Here is a 13486-nt window from a genome sequence, read left to right on the forward strand (position 1 = left end):
CTTCCTCATGTCGACCTTTATGCAAATTCGACCTTGTCATGTCGACCTTGGCCCATGTCGACCTTAAGTCAGGTCGACCTTCCTGCCAGTCGACCTAGTGGGGTCGACCTAATGACTGTAGACCTAAGTGTGGTCTGACAGATGTACCGATTCCGTTTTATCACCCTATATTATTATTAATGTAATAGTGTGCAATTTATTTTTTAATTATTTTATTTTTCTGGACACTTAAAAAAAAAAAAAAAAAAACCTGTCTGGATTCTCACATTCCGGATGCCGGTTTCCGTATTCTGAATGTTTTTGTCCATTTCTTTTTCCTGGGTTTCTGGTATTGTCCAGTACCAGCTTTTAAGTCCAATCAACTATTTTGAAAGTCAAGTGTAGGGTTTGCACACCAATTTCACATTACTTTTAGTATTATTTTTCATAAATTTGTACAATGTAATCAATTATTGCATTGTCAATGGTGAATCCGTGACAATGCACTGATTTTGAGAAGTCAATGATAAAACACTGTGGACAGTGGCGTAACTAAAAAAGTTTGTGGTCGTCTCCCTCCCCCCCCCCCCCCCCCTTGGGCTCCTCTCTAGCGTGTTTCCCCAGTGTGTGATGTGATGACATCAAACGCATAACGGAGAAGCTGAAGCAGGGTAAATACTCTGACACATCCCAGTCCCCCCTAGCACGCACATCCGCCCGCCCATCCTGTACACAGTAGCCAATAGCCAGCTCTGTGTACAGTCAATTGAATCAGTGGGGGGGATTTGTCATCTCTGCCATGACCGCACCTGCGCTGTGGCTGACTCGCCTCCGGTGCTCAGCTAGTGGGCAGTGGCAGCCAGCAGCATGTCAGTGCGTCAAGCAGGTGCTGGCGCCCACACAGACCCTGCTGCCACTTGCTCCCCCAAGCGCCAGCTGGGGCTGCCTTACAGTAGTTACGCCACTGACTGAGGATAGCAGCAATCTATGAATGCACACCAATGGTAGCAGGAATTGATGATGGGACACAGAAGAGACAGGACTCGATGGACACCGAGGGTATCAGCGAAGATGCTTGAACATCAATCAAGTCACTCCTGGATGGAAACTAGTGCAGGTCTCTCTAAGGGGGCAAGGTCCCAGGAGCCTGAAACTTAGAACTGCAAGGCAGACAACACCCACAGATAGCAGTGACCACCAACACTGGGTTACACAGCCATATCACTGACAACCAGCTAGGGAACTTCTACACACAGGGTAGGGGGGATTGGCTGGGAAATGAGCTAGGAAGCTTGCCACAACGGATTGGCTGGGAAATGAGCTAGGAAGCTTGCCACAACGGATTGGCTGTAGAGAGTCATAGGACTAGATCAAACATGTCTGCACACATATTTGTGTACAGTATGGCTGGTGTAATGGTTAGCATTACTGTCTCACAGCACTGAGGTCATGGGTTCGATCCCCACCATGGCCCAAACTGTGGAATTTGTATATTCTCCCCGTGCTTGCGTGGGTTTACTCCGGGTACTCCGGTTTCCTCCCACAATCCGGTGGGTGCGGCATTGCTGCTGCTGCTGCTGCATATGTGTAAGCAGCCGCATAGTACTAACGATGCAGACTCATTTCTACCAAACAAGTCCCGTTAAACGGATCCTGCTAAAACGCATTGTGTGGTCCAAGCCTAAATTGCGAGCATAGATCTGATAAACCATCAACGAATCTTTCAAATACCAGAACAATTATATGTCAGCTTTTCTGGAAAGTTAATACCACAATTAGGTTTGAGTTAACATAGTTTAATAAGTACTGCTTGCTTATTGTTCCAATTAAATTATAAAACATACTTGATATAAGACAAAAAAAATAGGAAGCACCCAGAGGGTGTACAAAAGCTTCGGAAAGTAAACCTCTTGTAAAAAGATTTTCACTTATTTAGAGAAGATAACGGTTCTCAGCTTTAAATTGTAATAAAATTTCTGTCTCCACTTCAGAACCGCTGGTTAAAATAAATTTAGTTTAATCTGTTTGACTTAAATTTGTCTGAACAACAGTTTTTGGCTGGTTGACTTGGTTGTGGTTTTTCGGTGCTGTGCGAGCCAACTAACACGCCCGACAGGAGTGCGAACGCACGCTTCCCCCTGTTGGATGCCGAATATCCTTGCAGGCCTGTGAATGGGCGTTTTACATAAACCTCCATTTGCTGGTTTGCATGCGGGCTCGAAGTCATTGTCAACGACCATCAAATGATTTCTGAAGCTCTCGCTAATCTAAATCACTCTCTGGTGACTTATATTAGAGGCACCCTGCTCCGAGAACAGGGCAGGCAGCTGACATCTAGTGATGTCAGGTGCCCGCCGATGAGAGGCTGGAAGCCGCCCCCATTCTCATGGGGACGCCAAGCGGTTTTCATGGGCACGACTCCCTCCCCCAGACCAGCTGCAAGCACCTCAATGAATATGGAAGTCTCTGAGGATGCCCGCAGGGAAGACCTGAACATGCACACATTTGCATACACGCATGCGCAGATCTTCAACATCGGACGCAGCATCGAATTCGCAATGTAACGTACCGACCAGAATGAGGGCCTTTGTCCATTTTACAGGGTTTGGGAGCAAATTACTGAATGTCCTTTGCCCTCATATATTACCAGATTATCATTTCAAACAACCAGCTAGTTTGTATGAAATTTGATCTAAAGTATAACCAGCTTAAAAGTTGACAATGACAAAAATTATTTGGCACATGCACTGTGCAGGAATGACGCTAAAGGGCCACATGCACGTTGAGATGTACACTAAGTGTTTTTGCTATGCTATTTAGGGTAGGCGATTTCCCAGTGTCTAGATTGCCCATAGAGAACCTATATACATGCAGCGATGTGTGCTAAGCAATTTTGCTAAGAGATTTTACTTAAGTAAAAACAAAGGCAGGGTAGTGGTTTAGGTTGACTTAGATCTCGATCGTTATCGTGATTTGTAGTCACTTGGCTAAACGATGTGACTCGATTTTGACTGCATGCACTGACATAACAAGCGGGCTATAGCGACTCGGGACCGTGCATCGCCATCGCTCAGGGGCATACACACGGAGCAATATGTGCTTACTTTTTTAAGTGATCTAATCAGATCAATTTTAAAAAAAAAAAGCACAAAATCACTCCGTGCGTATGCTCCTTATGTGTACAAAGCAAAGGTTCCTAATTTGTAGAACATTAAACATTAGTCAGTCTGTTAAGTTTCAACATAGCAGGATATGTGTGTAGTTTAGGGAAAGTATGTCATAACTAGACAGTATTAATGTTTCTAGTGGTTTTTTTTAAATAATAATTTATTATCTGTCATTAAAGAGAAATCACTTAATGTAGTGGTTCTTAAACTGTGTGCTGTGCCACCCTGGGGGTCCTCAATACACTTGCAAGGGTGCCCTGGATTGGTGGTCCAGGACAGATTCAAATTTGTTATGGTCAACTTAATAGGCAAATTCATAGATGGTGGCTGCCAGTCTGGGCCCTCACCACATAACTGAATGTAAGCATGACATATAAACATAATTTAGTTAATTTAATTTTTTTTTTATAAATTTCTCAGTTAGAAACTTTGACTTCGGGGTGCCTTGAAAAAAAATATCTATACTCTAGGGCAGTGGTTCCCAACACTGGTCCTCAAGAACCCCCAACAGTGCACGTTTTGCAGGTCTCCACACAGAATCAGTGAAATAATTAGCTCCACCTGTAGATCTTTTAAAATGTGCCTGAATAATCTGTGCACCTGCTGGGTGACCTGGAAAACGTGCACTGTTTGGGGTACTTGAGGACCAGGGTTGGGAACCATTGCTCCAGGGCATGGGTCTTCAAACTGTGGCCCTCCAGATGTTGTGAAACTACAAATCCCAGCATGCCTTGCCACAGTTTTGCTATAAGGGAGTGTTAAAACTGTGGCAAGGCATGCTGGGATTTGTAGTTTCACAACATCTGGAGAGCCACAGTTTGAAGACCCATGCTCTAGGGCAGTGGTGGCCAACCTGTGGCTCTTGAGCCTCATGCGGCTCTCCCCCTTGTAAAGTGCGGCTCCTGCTGCCCGCCGCCCACCGTCTGTCCCAGTCCCCCCTGCTGCCGGTTCCCTGAATCCCTTCTCCTTCTGAGGGGAGGAGAGCGCGCATCGTGCATCTCTCCTACCCCTTACTGTGCATCCTTGTGACTGGGCTGTCCGCCAATCAGAGCTCGTGGGCCAGCAGCGAATCAGGAGCCGGCCAGCGAGCTTCGATTGGTGGGCGGCCCAGTCACAGGGAAGTGAGGGGGAAGGAGACGCGCGGTGTGCTGTGCTCTCGTCCCATCGGTAACATGACAGGAGGACTGCAGGGGGACACCAGACTGTCCTCTCCTCGCCTGGCAGCAGCAGCAACAATGGTGAGTGCTTCTGCTGGGAAATTTGTACTGTGGGGGCATAGCAGTTTGTGGCACTGTGGGGACATAGCAGTTTGTGGCACTGTGGGGGGAATACCAGCTTTTTGGCACTGTGGGGGGGGAATACCAGCTTTTTGGCACTGTGGGGGCATACCCGGCACCGTGTGGTGCATACCCGGCACCGTGCGGGGCATATGTGTATCTGGCACTATTGGAGGCATATTTGTATCACACCCACCCAAGTGGTCAAAATAGACTGTGGCCTTTTTTTTGGCGCATGCGCCTTCGGCGCGCGCATGATGTCGGCTCTGTAGCTTGTCTACCGATATTTTTCGTCTCTTTACCTCTGACCGTTTGGCCACCCCTGCTCTAGGGCACCGTGATTCAAAAAAGTTTGGGAGCCACTGACTTAATGATATCTACGCACACCACACACCAACCATACAAAAGGGATTTTTGAATTATTACAAACATTAGTAAATCATTTAAAAAAAAAAAGTATATATTGTGCATGTTTCACTTAAAAGTTAAATTTAGATATCTATATGTAGACTAGCCAACACCAAGCTAATTTGGAAGATAAAAGATACAAACCTGACAAAAAAGGGTACTTATGTTATATCTGGGCTCCCGTTTTTCTTATGAGACCCCATCCCCTCGCGGGGCTCGCTGCGCTTGCCACGCTTCGGGCACGGTGGCTCGCTGCGCTCGCCACACTATATAAAATCAACTCCATGCGTAGTTGGATAGTAGGGGTATGAAAAAATGGGGTGCATTTAACATGGGAGCCCAGATAATACATAAGTACCCAAAAAAGGGTTAAGTGTATAAATATACAAATGGTGTGACCCCAACACCAGTGAAGAAATTAGAGAAATAATACGTCCCTACTTTGAGGGTGGCGTCTCCTCACGTGGATACCGGAAGTTCGGCTATACAATAGACGCAACCCACCAGAAACTTGAGAATGAAAACCCTTGCAGCAATTTAGACAGATGTCACGTGTATAGGTATAAATTCCCTCATAAAAATAAACAAACAAAAAAGCAAACAAACAATAACCATAGCATAATAATGTACATTTACCCAACTCAGTGAAACTTTATCAAATGGGATCTGTATGAGAATTTTTATTATAAAAAATATAGTACAATGTGGTGTGTTCTTTTTAACTACTCTGTGACATGATGGAGGATAATGTAAAACTTTAAAATATGTTTGCAGTCGCAAAAGTATTCTCCACCTTTTATTAGTATTCTCCACCTCTACAAGCGCCTTTGAGTAGTATTCTCCACCTCAATTTGTGTTTTTCCTGTTGTGTAGGTGTAAGTGACTCCACGGAGGTATACTTTTTGGGCTGCATATTGCGCCATTTATGATTACTGTATAAAAAAAAATTATTTTAAAATGTTTGTTGCAATGTGATATTCCAAAGAAAGAGACATCTAAAGTGCCAGATCACTGTATTGCTAAGAATATATATGGTAAGTATAACAATATGATGCTGGTTCTACCAGGAGTGAAGTATGTCAGGATGGAATAATTTGACCATATGAATAAAGTTTTGCATGAAAGACATTTGTACCTTGTGGAGAATAATAATTGGCTTAAAGTCTACTGACAAGAAACGGTCACATGAGGAAATTATCCAAAGTTGCATGGTCCACTTTAAAAATATCATCTAGATGAGAAAATTAAAATAAGAGCTGTAAATTAATGCTCAAAAGGCAGACCTCAAATGAGCAGTTATGGCTAAATTCCTTGAAGAAGTTAAAGTGTTACAAAATCTATGATGAAATAGGAGTATGTAAATAATATTCTTACAACGATAGAGTTGCACAAAACGTGTGTGGTACTACTTCCATTGAACTGGAAATAATATAAGAATGTGTAAAGGGGAATTAAGGCCACACAGCATGGATTTAGCAATTTTCAATGAAAAACTTGTTAATTTTTTTTGACACAAAAATCAAAACTTGCAGTGTGTGAATTAGAGAGCGACTAAGTGAAAAAAAAATAGAACACTCATTTGCTTCATAGAAACATAGAATTTGACGGCAGATAAGAACCACTTGGCCCATCTAGTCTGCCCTTTTTTTAAACATGTTACCTCAAACCATATTTGATCCTTATATCTTTGTAAGGATATCAATATGCCTATCCCAAGCATGTTTAAATTGTACTACTGTATTTGCCTCGACCACCTCTGATGGGAGGCTATTCCACTTATTGACTACCCTTTCTGTGAAGTAATATTTCCTCAAATTTCACCTGAATCTTCCTCCCTCTAGTTTCAGTGCATGTCCTCGTGTTCTGCTGCTCCTCTTACTGTGACGAATGTCTCCTTCCTGTACCTTGTTAAAACCCTTGATATATTTGAAAGTTTCTGTCATGTCCCCCCTTTCCCTTCTCTGCTCTAAAGTATACATATTATGATCTTTTAGTCTTTCCTGGTACCTTTTGTATTGTAGGCCCTGCACCATTTTAGTTGCCCTTCTTTGTACAGTCTCTAATGTATTTATATCCTTCTGAAGATATGGCCTCCAGAACTGAACACCGTACTCAAGATGAGGTCGTACCAATGACTTCACACCAGGTGATATAAATTGTCCAAGCCCTGTGGTAATTGTTAGAGGAAACAGCCATCTGAGCACTGATCACCTCTTAGCCTGTGGGGATTATTCAAAGTTGATCGTTGTGCGAAATCAGCCTGATTCTGCCACAGAGTTATGGAAGGGTCAGGGTTCCTCACATTTGCACAGACTGGAAAAATCATTCGATGATTAGTGAATTGCCTATGGATTTGCAGATAATACCGAATAGCGTTTCATTTGCAATTCCCTCGCAGATTTGCACAGGGCAGGTTTTCTTTCTGTTTGGGTGGTGGCTATCTACATAGTCATGTGAAAATTTGCAGATGAGCGATCAGCTCTGAATCAAGTCCATCAGGATTACAATACACCCTATGTTTTTATCTTTTAGGGCACCCACAGAACCATTTTTACCAGAGGGAGCAGGTAGATCAGACAGGAAAAACATGCTTTGTAAATGATTTCCCCTTTAAAGAAATGTCTTTGGCTGGTATCCCACTCGGCTGCTGTACTATGATGCTATTACATTGCATCCATCATGTCTACGAGAAATGCAGAAGCAAAAGTGCACCGATTTTTGGTTCAGCAAAGATGACATCCAGTTGCCCCCATTTTTTTATAGTCTACTAAAAGACACCCAAATTAAGAGGATTTGCCTGGATCTTCTAATAGTATGCTTCCCAGTTTACAACTGTCAAGATTAAAACGGTTATGATACCGTCATTTTTGTGAACTTTTTCTGCACTGTGGCTCAAGGTGGGTACACACGGAACGATGTCGGAAGCGTTCCGACATCGTTAACGAGTGTATCAAATCGTTCATCGTGCATACACACGGAACGATTGGATACACTTGACAAAAGATTTGTCTTTGATCTAGAAAGAAGTAATAATGCCACTGTATAGGTCATTGGTACGACCTCACCTATTGTGTTCAGTTCTGGAGACCATATCTCCAGAAGGATATAAATACATTAGAGACTGTACAAAGAAGAGCAACTAAAATGGTGCATGGCCTACATCACAAAACGTACCAGGAAAGACTAAAATATCTTAATATGTATACTTTAGAGCAGAGAAGGGAAAGAGGGGACACGATAGAAACTTTCAAATATATCAAGGGCTTTAACAAGGTACAGGTGGGAGACATTCTTCACAGGAAGAGGAGCAGCAGAACACGAGGACATGCACTGAAACTAGAGGGAGGAAGATTCAGGAGAAATGTGAGGAAGAATTTTTTCACAGAAAGAGTAGTAGATAAGTGGAATAGCTTCCCAACAGAGGTGGTAGACGCAAATACAGTAGTACAATTTAAACATGCTTGGGATAAGCATATTGATATCCTTACAAAAAAATAAGGATCAAATATGGTTTGAGGTAACATGTTTAAAAAAAGGGGCAGACTAGATGGGCCAAGTGGTTCTTATCTGCCGTCAAATTCTATGTTTCTATGTTTCTATCTTCCTGCATGCAGGAAAGATCATAGACCATTGATAACGTTAATGTTACACTCACCAACAATAGCAGCAGAAAACATAAAGGTGTCCATGGCTGTCTTGTTTTCCCAGCTTGCAAGCAGATTGCTCCTCTGAGGCTGAGAGATCAGATGAGTGAGTCATCATCAGGCAGCGCCCGGCTCTCAGCCTCTACAAGCCTCATCAGCGTCAGCTAGCAGCTGCCTCAACACAGTGCCTGCCTGTTAGATCTACATGTGTATACAGCCATGATTTCGTGCAGCTGCAGGCAGAGATGAACTGAAGCCTTCCTCCGAGCTGTAAGCATATTAGCCTGGGTGGGTGCATATATTTATAGAGTTATAGACAGCACTTGTCAGTGCCTGACTCTGACACAGGATGTGTGGACTGGTGCTGCCTCAGCAGAAAGTGGGACACGAGCAAGCTGATTCAAATCGGGTCAGACCCGCTGCCGCTGCTGGCTAACGCAAATGAAGTAGGACTCACTGTAGAGATATCCTTTATATATTTTTCTTTTTAGTATTACAGATGTCACAGCGCCCTCCAGTGGCTGGTGCCCTAGGCAGCTGCCTAGTGGTAGCACCGGCCCTGAAGGGCCCCCTGGAACTTGTGGTTCCACAGTAATAGAGATAGTTAAATAAACACACAGACACACACATGAAAAATAAAACTTTAATACATGCATAGCCCAAACATACTGATACTTACCTATTTTGAGCCGTAGGTAGGTCCCTGCCATCAGCACTGGAGTCCGGGGGTCTGTGGATCCCGGGTCCGGCAATCCTGTTGTCCTGGGGTCTGAAGAAATCCTTTTGGGGACCTGCAGATGTAAATTCTACTTACCAAGGTCCTCCGGCGTACATCAGTCCTCTTGGTTCCGCCAGAGTCCAGGGATCTTGGAGAAAATAAAGCACAAAACCCCAGCTGTGACATTACCCTGCTGGCTGGTTGGGCCTAGGGCTGGTTCTTAAAATACGGGGGACCCCTATTCATTTTGTCCCCCATATTTTGGGAACGAGACCCAGCCCTGGAGCCTGGGGCTGGTTTTAAAATATCAGTGGATCCCTACTCAAAATTTTTTGCCTTATTTTTTAAAACCAGCCCTGGCTCTTTGGTTATAACAGTGGGGGGGACCTCATGCCGTTTTTTTTTAAATTATTTATTTATCTTGTTTTTTTTACACACTGAATCCTGCACAGATCTGAGTGATCCGTGCAGGCTAAAGCCAAATACGCCAGGAAAATGAAGCGTATTTTCCTGGCGTATTTGGCCGACCATTACTGCCATTTTACGCTAATTAATTTACTACGCGGCCGCTTAGTAAATTAGGAATCACCATACTCTTGAATGATCATTCCTAATTTAATTTTCGAAATTTGGTGATTCCTAATTTAATTTTCTATTATGCCAAAAATACGAATACGCCTAAAAAAAAATCGTATTTTACTATACAAATACAAAGTTTTTAGACGTATTTGCCTTAGTAAATTTCCCCCCAAATCTTCACTGCCCAGTTGATGCAAGCCATATATAAAGGGTTTAAGCGAGGCTCCCTATTACAGGGCAAACAGACTTGTCATTATTAGTAATCAGAATGGTGGTGGTCTTGGTATGTAGTTAATATGCCGATAGACGGGATCTGAGTGGTCACAATCCCAACGCTGAAATCCCGACTTCTGACATTATCGCCAACCAGAATCTGACTTCCTTCCTCCCAAGGATTGCCAATCATGGTAGTGGCTGCCCTTCTGCATACTGACACCAATAGCCTGCCCCCATCTCTGATGACCTGAGACATAAAGCTTTCAGGCAGCAAAAGGAAGCTTGCATCCAGGAGATTGTGCCTAATAGTTATAGGTACTCGCATTAGGTGCAAGCACACGGTGCAATTTGAGCTTCCAATTTTTAACTATATAGTCAAAATCAGAAGAAAAGTTAGCACAAATCTCACAGTGTGTATACAGAGTACGATATCGATGCTCGCTCTGGTGGGATTAGTATCACAAGAACAAATAGACTGCGGAAGCAAGCCAATTCTGACTATATTGTATACAGTCTAGTGTTCTACTATAGTCAGTATCGGTCATAGTCAAAATCTCAAGTAAATATAGTCAAAATAACAAGAAAAAAATAAGCGAAATTATATGGTTCTGGGCTCCATTGAGTTCAAGGGAAATGGCATAGTCATAATCGTACATAGCCAAAATCTCACCAAGTGTATGCACCTTAAGTCTGGTATACCAAAGGCAGAAGATCAGCCTGACATAAAACAATAGATAAAACTCAATTGCCCACCAAAACTGATCCTAGAGAGGATCTAGTTCCGTTCATCTCATTCCAGTCTGCAATTTTGGTAACTTCTACAGATCTCATAATAAAATAAAATCAGAAATTCTGCACAACAGTCAACTCAATGTTAGGAATTATTTTTATTTATTTATTAACAGTTTCTTATATAGCGCAGCATATTCTGTTGCGCTTTACAAAAGGAGACAGTGATACAACAAACAGGGTATTTACAGACAGTCAAAAGGTAGGAGGGCCCTGCTCGCAAGCTTACAATCTTTAGGGAAATAGGCATTGATACATAAGGATAGATACTGTATTCTTTATTGCATTAATTCCCTCAGAATGCAAGGTTCCTGGTGTGCTGTAAGATACGGTGACCCAGCAGTTTGGCCATGGGTCAGGAGGATGAAAAAATGTGAAAAAGAAAGAGTGGATATGTGTGGACTGTACAGTGGGGATGTGATTTGATAGGAACGGTATATGAAGGTTAAGATGCCTTCATTCATCAATGATCTATGAGCAATGATAAGTGTTTTTCACTTTGCTACATCAATGGCACGGAAAGGATACTGCGCCCTCTATGGTTTATAAAACACTGGTGTTCACTGGTCCAGCTGCTGAGGCATGCACATGCACAGCACTTGGACATCAATGGCTAAACCATTGATGGGTGTCTAACAATGGTTTAAAACCATTTACATTGATGGTACAGTCTTATATGGACATCACTATTTAATATAAAAATGAGTTCCTACTGGAAGAATGGTACAGTAACTAATTAAATGAATCTCGCTAGTATGTATACCATGAAGTAGGGATGTACATGTATCTCTCTAGTATGTATACCATGAAGTAGGGCTGTACATGTATCTCGCTAGTATGTATGCCATGAAATAGGGATGTACATGTATTTTGTTAGTATGTATGCCATGACATAGGGATGCACATGTATCTCGCTAGTATTGGACACAAAAATAACTTTTTTTCGCACAGGTAGAAATATGGTTGTATATGTTGAATAACCCCTTGTTTCCTCTACCTCCCCATGGCAGCCACTAATGGGTTAAGTCCCCGAGGGTAGCCTATTGGAAAGGAAACAAAAAACAGAACACTGGCCCCTATATAAGCCCCTCCCATACAGGTCTCAGTGTCTTTTTTCCTTTCCAGGGTAGTGGACACGCTTACCCTGAGCTGCCGAGCCCTCTCCACTGCCAAGAGCTGTTGGGGATAGGCTGCAAGTTTACAGGTAACCCGCTGTCGAGTGCAGTAAGGGTACCTTAAGTCTGCTGGGTGTACAGGCGGGGCGCTTCCTCGGAAGCGAGATACAGGCGTCCGGATGGAGTGCGGACGCAGTCTGAACGAGGAGGTGCCCGGCGGGCGCAGGAGTCAGTGCCTATGTCCGGCCGGCATCTGACATCAGTAGGACAGGCCGGCCGGAGAGAGTGTGCGGCGTGTCTGACATCATCAGACGCGGATGATACGCCGGGCGCACGCAAGCGTTAATAGGACGCTGGGTCCAGATAAAAGCCGGGGGATTCAAACAGGCATGGCGGACCAGGGGACAGGACAAACTCTATGAACCCAGCAGACCGGTAAGACTCCTAAGAGGGCTGTTAGCCGGAGGAGTACAGTTATGCTGTGTATACTTATGCAGTGTGATTTTGCTGTGTCAATGATTGCCACTTTAAAAAAACTGGAGATTTCTTACCAAATCTCTCACTTTCTGAATCTCTCATCCTATTACATTTCACCCTTGGTGTTTTTTGCTTCTAGCTTAAAGCTATTAAGCAAGGAGATAGCATAATGGAGGAAGAAAAAAGGCAGAGAATTTCAGGGTAAGCCAGGAACTTAGCAGTGATTGAAGATGTATATATATATGTCTGGTGGTAACTGTTGCATATATAATTTTAGATCAGACACCAGCAAAAAGGATTCTGGTGGCAAAGTGAGACATAAGAAGCACCATCCATCTAAGTGTTCTTTGTGTGACCAAGTATTGCCGGATAAATGCGTAGGCTCAATTTGTGAGGCGTGTAAGATGGCCCAAAGGGGATCTTTTCCGCCATTAACAGAGCTTTTAAGCTTTTTAAAAACTGCGCTGGCAGATACCTTTGTCACCAGACAAGACATGGAGAAAAAGTCAGCTAAGAGAAGCAGAGCTGTAATTTCAGAGGGGTGTGACCAGGGCCCCTCACCCCCAGCGAACTGTGTAAAAGACCTTGCGCCCCGGCGTCCCTGCAGTGCTGCTGGAGCGGTCAGGGTTGTCCGTGCCGCAGGGGTACCTGCGGCGCCGTCATGCGTATAAAGCTGGCTGCGGCCGGCGGGGTCCCTGTAGTGAATAGAAAATAACTAGCGCTATGCGCGCGGCGGTGCGGGAAGCGCTAGTTATTTTCTATTCACTGCAGGGACCCCGCCGGCCGTAGCCAGCTTTATACACATGACGGCGCCGCAGGTACCCCTGCGGCACGGACGCCCCTGACCGCTCCAGCAGCACTGCAGGGACGCCAGGGCGCAAGTTTTTTACACAGGTACCACCCCCCCTCCCCCCGGCACCGGGGCGCCCCCACCCCGACTCGCCTGGGGTGCTCCGGTGCCTTGCACCGGCCCTGGGTCTGACGACTCAGCAGAGGGACCTTCTACGAAGGATGACGACTTAGAGGAGGGGGAAGTAAAGCAGGATAAAACAGACTTGGATTTCAATCCGGCACTAATTGAGAACCTGCTAGCGCTGATACACAAGTCGCTTAATAT

The sequence above is a fragment of the Crinia signifera genome, chromosome 8 (genome assembly GCF_055691185.1).
Source record: "Crinia signifera chromosome 8, ASM5569118v1, whole genome shotgun sequence".
NCBI lineage: Eukaryota > Metazoa > Chordata > Amphibia > Anura > Myobatrachidae > Crinia > Crinia signifera.